This window comes from Myxocyprinus asiaticus, chromosome 33 (assembly GCF_019703515.2).
Source record: "Myxocyprinus asiaticus isolate MX2 ecotype Aquarium Trade chromosome 33, UBuf_Myxa_2, whole genome shotgun sequence".
In the NCBI taxonomy this organism is placed as follows: Eukaryota; Metazoa; Chordata; class Actinopteri; order Cypriniformes; family Catostomidae; genus Myxocyprinus; species Myxocyprinus asiaticus.
Window position 1 is genome coordinate 17,646,923 of NC_059376.1, and position 10,377 is coordinate 17,657,299.

At 36.9% G+C, this 10,377-nt stretch overlaps 1 protein-coding gene across 1 annotated transcript in view; it reads right to left on the minus strand.

Moving 5' to 3' along the window:
* LOC127424127 (uncharacterized) overlaps nucleotides 1–4,496 on the minus strand; it is a 57,973-nt gene extending 53,477 nt beyond the window's left edge. Inside the window, exon 1 of the mRNA XM_051669047.1 lies at nucleotides 4,173–4,496. The gene's annotated coding sequence lies outside the window, so the exon portion shown is untranslated. The remainder of the gene's footprint in view (nucleotides 1–4,172) is intronic.
* Nucleotides 4,497–10,377: the final 5,881 nt, after the last annotated feature.

Below are 10,377 nucleotides of genomic sequence, written 5' to 3' on the forward strand. Positions count from 1 at the left end.
TGTCAATAGACCTTCATTGTTGTTATTTTCAGTGTTACATAAATTCATAAGTCATTTAAAGTATGCCTATATTCTTGTAAAACAAATATGTAATTAAAAAAGTGATGATACTTGCAGGAGAAGCAATGTTAATATATAATAGCTCACCCCAATATATAATTTAGTCATCCTCGTCGTTTCAAACCAGTATGACTTTTTTCATCCGTGAAACACAAGATTGAGGGATGAAAGGATCGTGATTGTGAGTATCAAGCTCCAAAAGCACATAAAAGCACCATAAAAGTCTACCGTATAACTTTTGCACTATATTTCAATCCTTCTGAAGCCATACAATATCGTTGTTTAACAAAACTTAATTAACTCTTCAAACATTTAAATCTGCATGCACGGGAGAACGTCTTTGTTTACATATGTAAGTGCAACGCAGTGAGCAGCAAACCTGACACTAAATAAGGAGAAAAGGGCAAAGGAAAATAAAATGTGCACATTGGTTCTTGTGTGTATATTGTCACTGCAGCAAATTTGAATGTATGAAATTGAACGAGATTTGTGAGCCCCCCTTTCAGTACCTCCACGTCCCACCTTGGGGGCACCCTACACTTTGAGAACCACTGGGTTAGTGTATTCTTAAGTTGACAAAATTAACTGAAGTATATCAACAGCTATTTAAACCAGTGACTTTTTAGGTGAGTGGCAACATAGGCCAGAACAAAATATTTCATTGCTATCAAATAAACAACTTGTAAGCTGTATGAAAATCTTTCCCACCATGTTGCACCATGTTGCTCTCAAAATTTTGACCTGACCTTCACCAATAAATCAATAAAAAATAAAAAACTGCCAGTAACTTAACTAACTCCAGGAACATAAAATATCATTTAAAAGGGCAGCAAAATCACAAGATCAAATATGAGATCAGATTTCCAACAGTGGAATGTTGTTCAAGAGAACCATCCACAAGGCACAACACTAGCTGTCAATCATAGAGCATGAATTAACAACTGTCATTTGACTTGAGCAAGTTGCCAGAGTTCCTGAGAAAATCAGATCAGATGAGCGACTCATGCTGTGGATGTAAAACTTGTTCATGAACAGGGAGTGGCAAAAAAAGATAATCAGGTTTACAAATAGTACTCAATGCACTATGCTGTTATCAATGGGGAATGATTGTTCAGAGGAACCACAAAGATTTAATGATTTAAGGAGCCCAATACAAGTTGTGTCTGTTGTGTTCATGCACGTGATGAGAAAAGCTTGGCTCGGTGTGTTCACACGAGAACTTGCGTTGTTTAGTGCAAAAAACAACACAAGTTCTCATGTGAACGAGCTTCTCTCATGCACTCATAAACACAATGGATGACAAGATTTTTACTGAAAATTGACTTAAATGTATTTTGTTTTTTGGGTGAACTATTCTTTTTAATAGCATTACCAGCCTAAATGTAAAAATCGATAAAAAGGGTGATATATTATTCAGTTTCACCATAAAAAATAAATAAATAAATAATTTAACAAATTAAAGCTGAAGTGTAATTTTGGTGCCACTAGCATCACCAAATGGAAATTTATCACTGTTTTCAAACAGATTCCAGAAAACTCCCCTGTCGTCCATGGTCCCATTTGACAGACTGTGAAGTCCCTCTGGAACATTGGTGAGACTAGCTAGTACTTGGATGTTTTGATTTGATCAAAGGTGGTACGTAGGTTTGATAACCACTGCAATAACATACCAGTTCTTCAATGCAAGTCGGTTTTAATAGGAACAAAAAAACAAAAACAAAAAAACACCCTGACGTCACCTGCTTTCCAGCTAATTTTGCATAGAAAAAGCCTGAGGCATCTGACCCAAAACATATAAAAAAAAGCCAAACTGCTTAAATCTTAAATAAAATATAAATAAATAAACAAAACAGGTAGCCAGCACAGGTGAATCATGCTTTAAGAATGCTGCACTTTTTTCAGCATATGACAAATAGTTTTACCACAGCAAATCTTTCAACTAACCTGGCAAGTGCCTAGGTAAGCAAGGACCAACCGATTGCCCGGAAGTGTTTTTGAAACCACTGTGTTTCCTGCCTGAATAATTTTTTCTTTTTTTCATCCTGCATGTGTGTGCACTATTAACACTCTGGTCCAGCCAGTTTTGCAGAAGGAAAATACTTTCCATATTCTACCTGAAGAACAAAAGCAATGAATGAGCACGACTGGCATTGCTCCAATACACATCATGGAAGCCTCCCTAGTGTGGCTCATTACCTGCATCACCTGCACTTGAACGCACAACTGACCCGATTCATCAATCATTGTGCGTAAATGACCTGACAACAAAAAATCTTTTAAGTTCATCTGTGACTGTGCCAGGAAAGGCTACAGGGGAAAGTGGACTTTTCTTAGCAACACAAGCCCCAAAACAACAAAAAGTAATTCGACCATCTGCTCTGACACATAAGCTACATTAACGACCTCCAAATATACTGTATGCAAATGTTTTAAAAAAGAACAATGCTAACTCAGAAACTTCTAAAACATGTATAGAGTGCTACAATGTTACCAAGTAACCAATTGATCCACTACATTTCACAGCTTGACTCAATGGAGAAAAACTTGAATAACAACTACCTGAAATAAACAGCAAGAACTCACTTTATGTTTACACTACAAACAATAATAATCATAATTTCAATGCATAATATATCATAATATACTAGATACTGTAGTCAGGGGTGCCACAATGTGGGGGAAGATTAGGATGATTCTAAGGGCCCTGGACAGACACAGGGCCCAGCAGATCCCCAAGAGTTTTCCTATGTGATTTTGTTATAAATGGCCACTTTGCAATGGTTAGCTATAATGAAGACTGTTCTTTCTTAATAATAATAAAAGATGATCTAGTGTGTGGGATGATTGGTATCCCCCTTAAGACATTCAGTGGTTTATAGAAAAGCGCTTTTTACATACTAAATGCACTTCCCATATGTACAGTGCGCATCCTCGCGCTGGAAGCATCATAAACAGGCTTGACTGAATCATGCAGAGTGCTAAACCAGCATGGCGTACACCCCAAAACCTAAAAAAAATATATAATTTTCTACTTTGAAGCACTATGGAGAATATTAAACCTCTCATAAGGTAAAACAGTCCCGACATTCTAAACAGCGCTGACGAGGAAAAGACGAGTAAACATAATGTGTGCCATTACTCACCAACTGTAGAAACAGATATGATTTGACAGAATTGTAATATTTTCACATTGAAAATATAAAAGGAGAAGGAGATGTCTACTTAGTTTTATAAAAATGTTTAATGTTTAGGCTACCTAGCCTATTCAATAAGGATGAGCTATTCATGGTCAAACCTGTGGTAATTCTTACAAATAAAAAAAAAAAAAAGTAAAATCAAGGTCTTCAAAGCCTCGGCCTCTTTGAACAATGGGACAAGCCATCAGTTTTATTGTACTTTTACCTGTATAAAATCTGTTCTATTCTAATGGGGAAAAATATAGATATACTGGAGAATAACAGTATGTTGGCTTTGTCAAGCCAACATAATAAACCACAAGCAAGTATGAGCCCTGTACTGTACATTAACACTATGAGAAAGGGTAGAAAAGCAAAGTCTCAAACATTTAAAGCTTTAAATAAATGTCCATCCATATGATGGAGAATAAAGGCACAAAGACACCTACACAGAATTACCCTTATAGCAAAAGTTTCAGCCAAAATACCCTAGTTAATACAGTAATTGTTCCTACTGAAAAATCATAAATTTAATTTGGGATTGGGATTTCCTTCGAACACTGTATAAAGCCTCACAATCTCTTTCCTTTTGCTTTAGCCTATTTCTTTTAGTTGTATCTCTATTTTGTTGGCAGTGTTAGCTATTACCAGAATACCAATATGTTCCCAATCAAAAACTTACAGGTTAGTCACTGTCTTCATTTTGCAATTCGCAGTAGTGCATAGTAAACTATTTTGGCGGAAACTATGGTTACCATGGTGTATTTTGTAATGAGCAGAAATGTAAATAGCTCGTCATTTGTGTTTCTTTGTTAGCTCAGCTGAGTTTACTGGCCTGCTTTATAACCAATTCACTTATTAGTCTGCAGATGAGACAAAAAAGCAGGTAAAACACACAAACACTGAAAAGAGCGCCGTTTCATTTCATTTACGCACCTTATCAAGAACTTCCAATAGACGTCTGTCTGTCTGTCCCACCTGCGTGTGTGCTCTTTGGGATGTGAGCTCAAGCAATCCTCGCTAGTGTCCTGTCGGGAAAGACTGAAGCGTCCAGTTGACCGCGGTCTGTGGTCGGCTTATCCTCCGGTGACTCGCTCGTTATTTGGGTGCTCTGTCCTGTACGGTTCTTACCGGGACACTATTCTTTATTATACTAACGCTGGCCCCGACGGGTTATCTGGCAAAAGTGTGCGGTCTTTCTATGAACACTATCGCATGACTGGCTCACACAAACTCGCTGCGGGCGCCGGAAGGTGGTGTGGGATCGCATTGCACGGAAGGATGGAGGATTTGTTTTGGTAAGCCTGGGACTGGGACAGTGTGGAGGGGGAGAGTCATTCAGTGCGCCGCCTTGTGGAGGATGATAAAGTAACATTCAGCATGTGTTTTGATAGAGGATCTTGTTCACAAACTTTTCTGTGTGCGTAAGACTTGACTATTGTCTATTATTTTATTTTAATATTTGTAATGAGTCTCATAGTAATTCAGGTCATAATTGCATTACTCCTCTGCACAAATAAATAATAAAAATCCAACATTTATTTTATTTTATTTATTTAAGCATTTAAACCATTGACATGTACCTGTTAACATATTAGCTAGTTTTTATGTCTGAGTTGATATGCACTCCAAAACATTTGTAATGTGATCTGAAAATAGTACAAATTCATTTTGAGGTGGTGTTAACATTTCACATTTGTAACTTTGTGGTGGATTAGTACTGTAATTGGTTGACAATATTATTGCCATGGTATGTGGATGAGCGGGTATGACACAAACACATAAATACACTTATTTATTATGCACAGGAATATGTAGAGTTCCTGTCAGTATGACTATAGTCTATTTTACTCAGAATATTGTATCATATGATATAATGTTCATGAGGATTACAGTAAATAGTAGAATGCCTGATATGACAGTGAAAACTAACTTTTTTTCAGTAAACAAAGATTTATACATTGTTTTCTCTGAGTTACACAGAGACATACACAGCAAACAACAGCATAAAAAAGCAAGAAGAAAAAGAAAAAAAGAGAGAGTAACATGAAAATGAAAAATGAAAATTCTCTCTTCATTTACTCTCCCTCATGCCATCGCAGATGTGTATTACTTTCTTTCTTCTGCTGAACACAAATTATGATTTTTAGAAGAATATTTCAGTTCTGCAGGTCCATACAATGAAAGAGAATGGGTGCTCCAAAATCCACATAAGGCCAACATAAAAGTAATCCATATGACTCCAGTGGTTTAATCCATGTCTTCATAAGCGATATGATAGGTGTGGGTGAGAAACAGATCAATATTTAAGTCCTTTTTCCTTCACTTTCACTTTCTCCTGTTTTTTTTTTTTTTTTTGGTGATTCACATTCTTTGTTCGTATCGCCCCCTACTGGGCAGGGAGGAGAATTTATGATAACAAATTACTTAAATATTGATCAGTTTCTCACCCAAACCTATCATATCGTGTCTGAACACATGGATTTAACCACTGGAGTCATATGGATTACTTTTATGCTGCCTTTACAGTATGTGGATTTTGGAGCTTCAAAATGTTGGCACTTATTCACTTATATTGTGAGAACTACAGAACTGAGATTTTCCTCTAAAAATCTTAATTTGTGTTCAGCAGATGAAAGAAAGTCATACACATCTGGAATGGCAAGAGGGTGAGTAAATCATGAGAGAATTTTAATTTTGGGGTGAACTATCCCTTTAACTTATATTTTTGATTTCAGCTGAATGGCTTTTTTAAGTTCAGTGATTTATCACAAGTTCAGCCGACAAAAACTCAGATAACTGAGTTATATCAACAAGATTAATCCAGGGCAGTTATTCTAACTCTACATTTTAAGATAAGGCCAAAAAAAAAAAAAAAAAGTGTAATTTGAAAACACAATGAATATGTTGAAAGGTATTTGAGATGTGACCTTGAAGTGGCACTCTAGGAACAGAATTGAACAGACTTGCTTAAAGATATATAATATATAAAATCATAAAGTATTTCCTCAAAATGATTGATCTGCATTGTTTTGAAGAAGACTTTTTCCTGTTGCCATTTTTTCCAACCTGCTGAACTTCTGTTGGTAACATTGTTTTTTTTTATTTATTATTATTTATTTATTATTTATTTATTTTTTGCCACTTATTTTCATTTCCTTTAAGCAAGTTGTGTGACTCAAATATGAAAGACTACTCCTGTTTAAATTCAGGTAAGACAAATTGCCTCTCTTTGCTTAATAAATACAAAACACAAATGTGAGCATTGGTATCATTCTAAAGATGTACCTAGTAATTCTATTAGCTAGTTTTAGCTCTTTTCTGACTTCCACTTCATCCAGTGTCAAGAACATGTCTGAGTAATGTAGTTGCATTTTTGTGGTGGTGTTAACATTTTGGATTTGTAAGTGTAAAATGTTACACATAAAATAATATTTTGGTGGGCCTTAAATTGACAGGCACAACTACAGTTCCTTAAAGATGAGGAATAAATGAATGTTTGAAACATATCCACAGTTTTGAGTGCTGCATTTATGACATCTGTGGAGTTTCAGCAGAGGTAATGCCCATTCACTGTGAAAATCAAGCTGTCTAGAGCTGTTTTAGGCCAGAGTAGAAAAAAAGACAATAATCACTTTTTCACAATTATGCCCTCACTTGATATACACCAAACATAGGGATTTAACTGTATTGCAATTGATTGTGACACACACTGACCTACTGATTGGAATGAAGCCTCTGGACACCAGTTATGCTCTCTAACCAGTTCAACCACTGCTGGTCACAAGTGAACAGCTACACATGTGGTTTAGGCATACACCATATCATTCTCTACATATATCTAGGGGACTATTTAGACTAAACAAAATGCTGCACATACACTATAGATTTATACTTAAAGAGCACAGAAGTACAGCATTCCATACAGGTTTGTGCTGCAATAAATTATGTAGTTAATCTATAGAACAAATGACAATATACTTAAAAAAAATTATGCAGCTGTATTGCACTAAAAACATATAAGTATCTTATTCCATGCAGATGTGTCTCTCTTAGTAAAGTTATCTATTATTTATTGAAACAAAATAATGTATATTATAGGACATGATGTGGAGAGAGAGAGAGAGAGAGAGAGAGAGAGAGAGAGAGAGAGAGAGAGAGAGAGAGATTTATGTCAAAGAAGGTGATAACAGGTTATTGTCTATGCAGGTGTGCTGTGAATGGAGATGTATTTCCTGTATCCAGCAGAGGGAGCAGTCGCACTTTAAATGAACAAGACAAACTTAGTCGTCAGAAAGAAGTATGCCTTATTTTGGCAACTTTTGATTCAGCATTTAATTATTTGAATAAATAACTGTGTCAGCAAATTTTCATCAGAAGTTGAGGACATATTTGACATGCATTCAGTGCTATATTTCTGACCCATGTTCACAGTAATGAACTCTCTTGTAAGCAAGCATGTATTGTAGGCTATCAGAGAAAACTGAAGACAGTGAGCTCATTGGTCTCATAAGTCACCACCAAGATTTGAACCTGTGTGAAATGTCTGACAACATCACCGATCTCAATCTCAGCAAAACAAAAACTTCTGAAAGTGTTAAGTGACAAATAAAACAATTGGGATCATCATGCCTTTTAGGACTGCTGTTCTAAAAGCATTGCATAATTTGAAATCCCAACAAATGGATGGAAACACAAGTTGTAATCACCCTAAAAAAGGTTATGAGGATGCCAATCAGGCCACACATCACAATAATCCCCTGGAGATACTGAGAAATCACATACAATGAATAAACTAACCAAAAGGTGCTACTTAAGCATAAACACAGCATGGAATTTCCTTCATTTTGTGAGTGAAACAACATTAACACTTTAATACAAATATCAAAGAGTACCTTTTTTACATACCATATGATGTATCAATTGTCTTTTTGATCAGTCCTGTGTCTGTCTTTCCTTTCCAGTAAGTGATGAGAACATATCAACAACAGTATCAGTAGACAGTGTCACACATGACTGTCTGATTTCTAAAGCTTTATAAAGATACACATTTAAACTTTAGATATTGTGTGTATTGCAGTGCACAGTACACAGTGCCAAAAACAGAGAAAAATGTTTAGTCAAATTGATCTTTTCAAATGATTGGGGTTCTTTCTAGTTTCGTCTGAGTTTAAGTCCGGGTGCACAGGGACCTCACAGAGTGAAGAAGAATATTTCAGCTCTGTAGGTCCATACAATGAAAGTGAATGGGTGCCAACATTTTGAAGCTCCAAAAAGCACATACAGCCATCATAAAAGTAACTCATATGACTCTAGAGGTTAAATCCATGTGTTCAGACATGATATGATAGGTGTGGGTGAGAAACATCAATATTTAAGTCAGTTTTTTATCATAAATATTGTTCCCTGCCCAGTAGGGGGCGATATGCATGAAGAATGTGAAACACCAAAAACAGAAGAAGAATGTAAAGGTGAAAGTGAAGTGGAGATTGCCTGACCTGGGAGGAGAATTTATAGTAAGAAAATAACTTAAATATTGACCCGTTTCTCAACCACACCTATCATATCGCTTCTGAAGATATGGATTTTACCACCAGAGTCGCCTGGAGTACTTTTATGTTGCCCTTATGTGGATTTTGGAGCTTAAAAATCTTGGCACCCATTCACTGACATTGTATGGACTTACAGAGCTGAGATATTCACATCTGGGATGGCATGAGGGTGAGTAAATGATGAGAGAATTTACATTTTTGGGTGAACTAACCCTTTAACTATGATTTGATTGTTATATTTAAAAGTATAAAATGATATTTGAAACAAATCATTAAATTGGCCCACCTGAAGGACATCACTGGACCCTTTCTGGATCACCTTCAGTTTGCTTATAGAGCAAACAGGTCTGTTGATTATGCAGTCAGCATGGGATTGCGTCATATCCTGCAACATCTGGACAGACCAGGAACATATGCAAGGATTCTTTTTGTGGACTTAAGTTCGGCTTTCAATACCGTCATCCCAGCTATTCTCCGGACTAAATTAAACCAACTCTCTGTTCCTCTTTCTGTCAGTGGATCACCGGCTTTCTGACAGATAGGCAGCAGTTAGTGAGACTGGGGAAATCCACTTCCAGCACCTGTACAATCAACACTGGTGCCCCCCAGGGATGTGTGCTCTCCCCACTACTCTTCTCCCTGTACACCAATGACTGCATCACCAAGGACCCCTCTGTCAAGCTCCTGAAGTTTGCAGACAACTCTACTGTCATCGGCTTCATCCAGGATGACAATAAGTCTGCATACAGAATGGAGGTTGAACAGCTGGCTGTGTGGTGCAGTCAAAACAACTTGGAGCTGAACACGCTCAAAACAGTGGAGATGACTGTGGACTTTAGGAGGAACACACCAACATTGACCCCGCTCACCATTCTGAATAGCACTGAGGCAGCAGTGGAGTCATTCAGGTTCCTGGGCACTACCATCTCACAGGAACTGAAGTGGGAGACCCACATTGACTCCACTGTGAAAATGGCCCAGCAGAGGTTGTACTTCCTTCACCAGTTGAGGAAGTTCAACCTGCCACAGGTGCTGCTGATCCAGTTCTATTCAGCAGTCATTGAGTCTGTCCTCTGCACTTCAATAACTGTCTGGTTTGGTTCAGCTATGAAATCGGATATCAGAAGACTACAAAGGAGAGTTCAGACTGCTGAGCACTTCCAGAGTGAGGAAAGGGCTGGAAAAATCACTTTGGACCCCACTCACCCTGCCCATTACCTTTTTGAACTGTTGCCTTATGGCCAGCGCTACATACCACTGAGCACCAGAACCGTCAGTCACAAGAACAGTTTTTCCCTCAGGCTATCCATCTCATGAACAGTTAAAACTTCCTCAATGAGCAATCATTATGTGCAATAGACAGCTTAGTTTATTTATATTTATCCAATATACCTTACCTCTTCTGCCAATAAATTCCCTTGCACTATCTGTATAAAACAGACTTGTATATGTACATATATTATTGTGTATTTCTATATGTACTTTATTTTCTATTCACTTATATTTTTATTCTATTTTTTATTTTTATTTTATTATTATTATCTCTGTCTTGTTGCTGTATTATTTGTGCACTGGAAGCTTCTGTCACC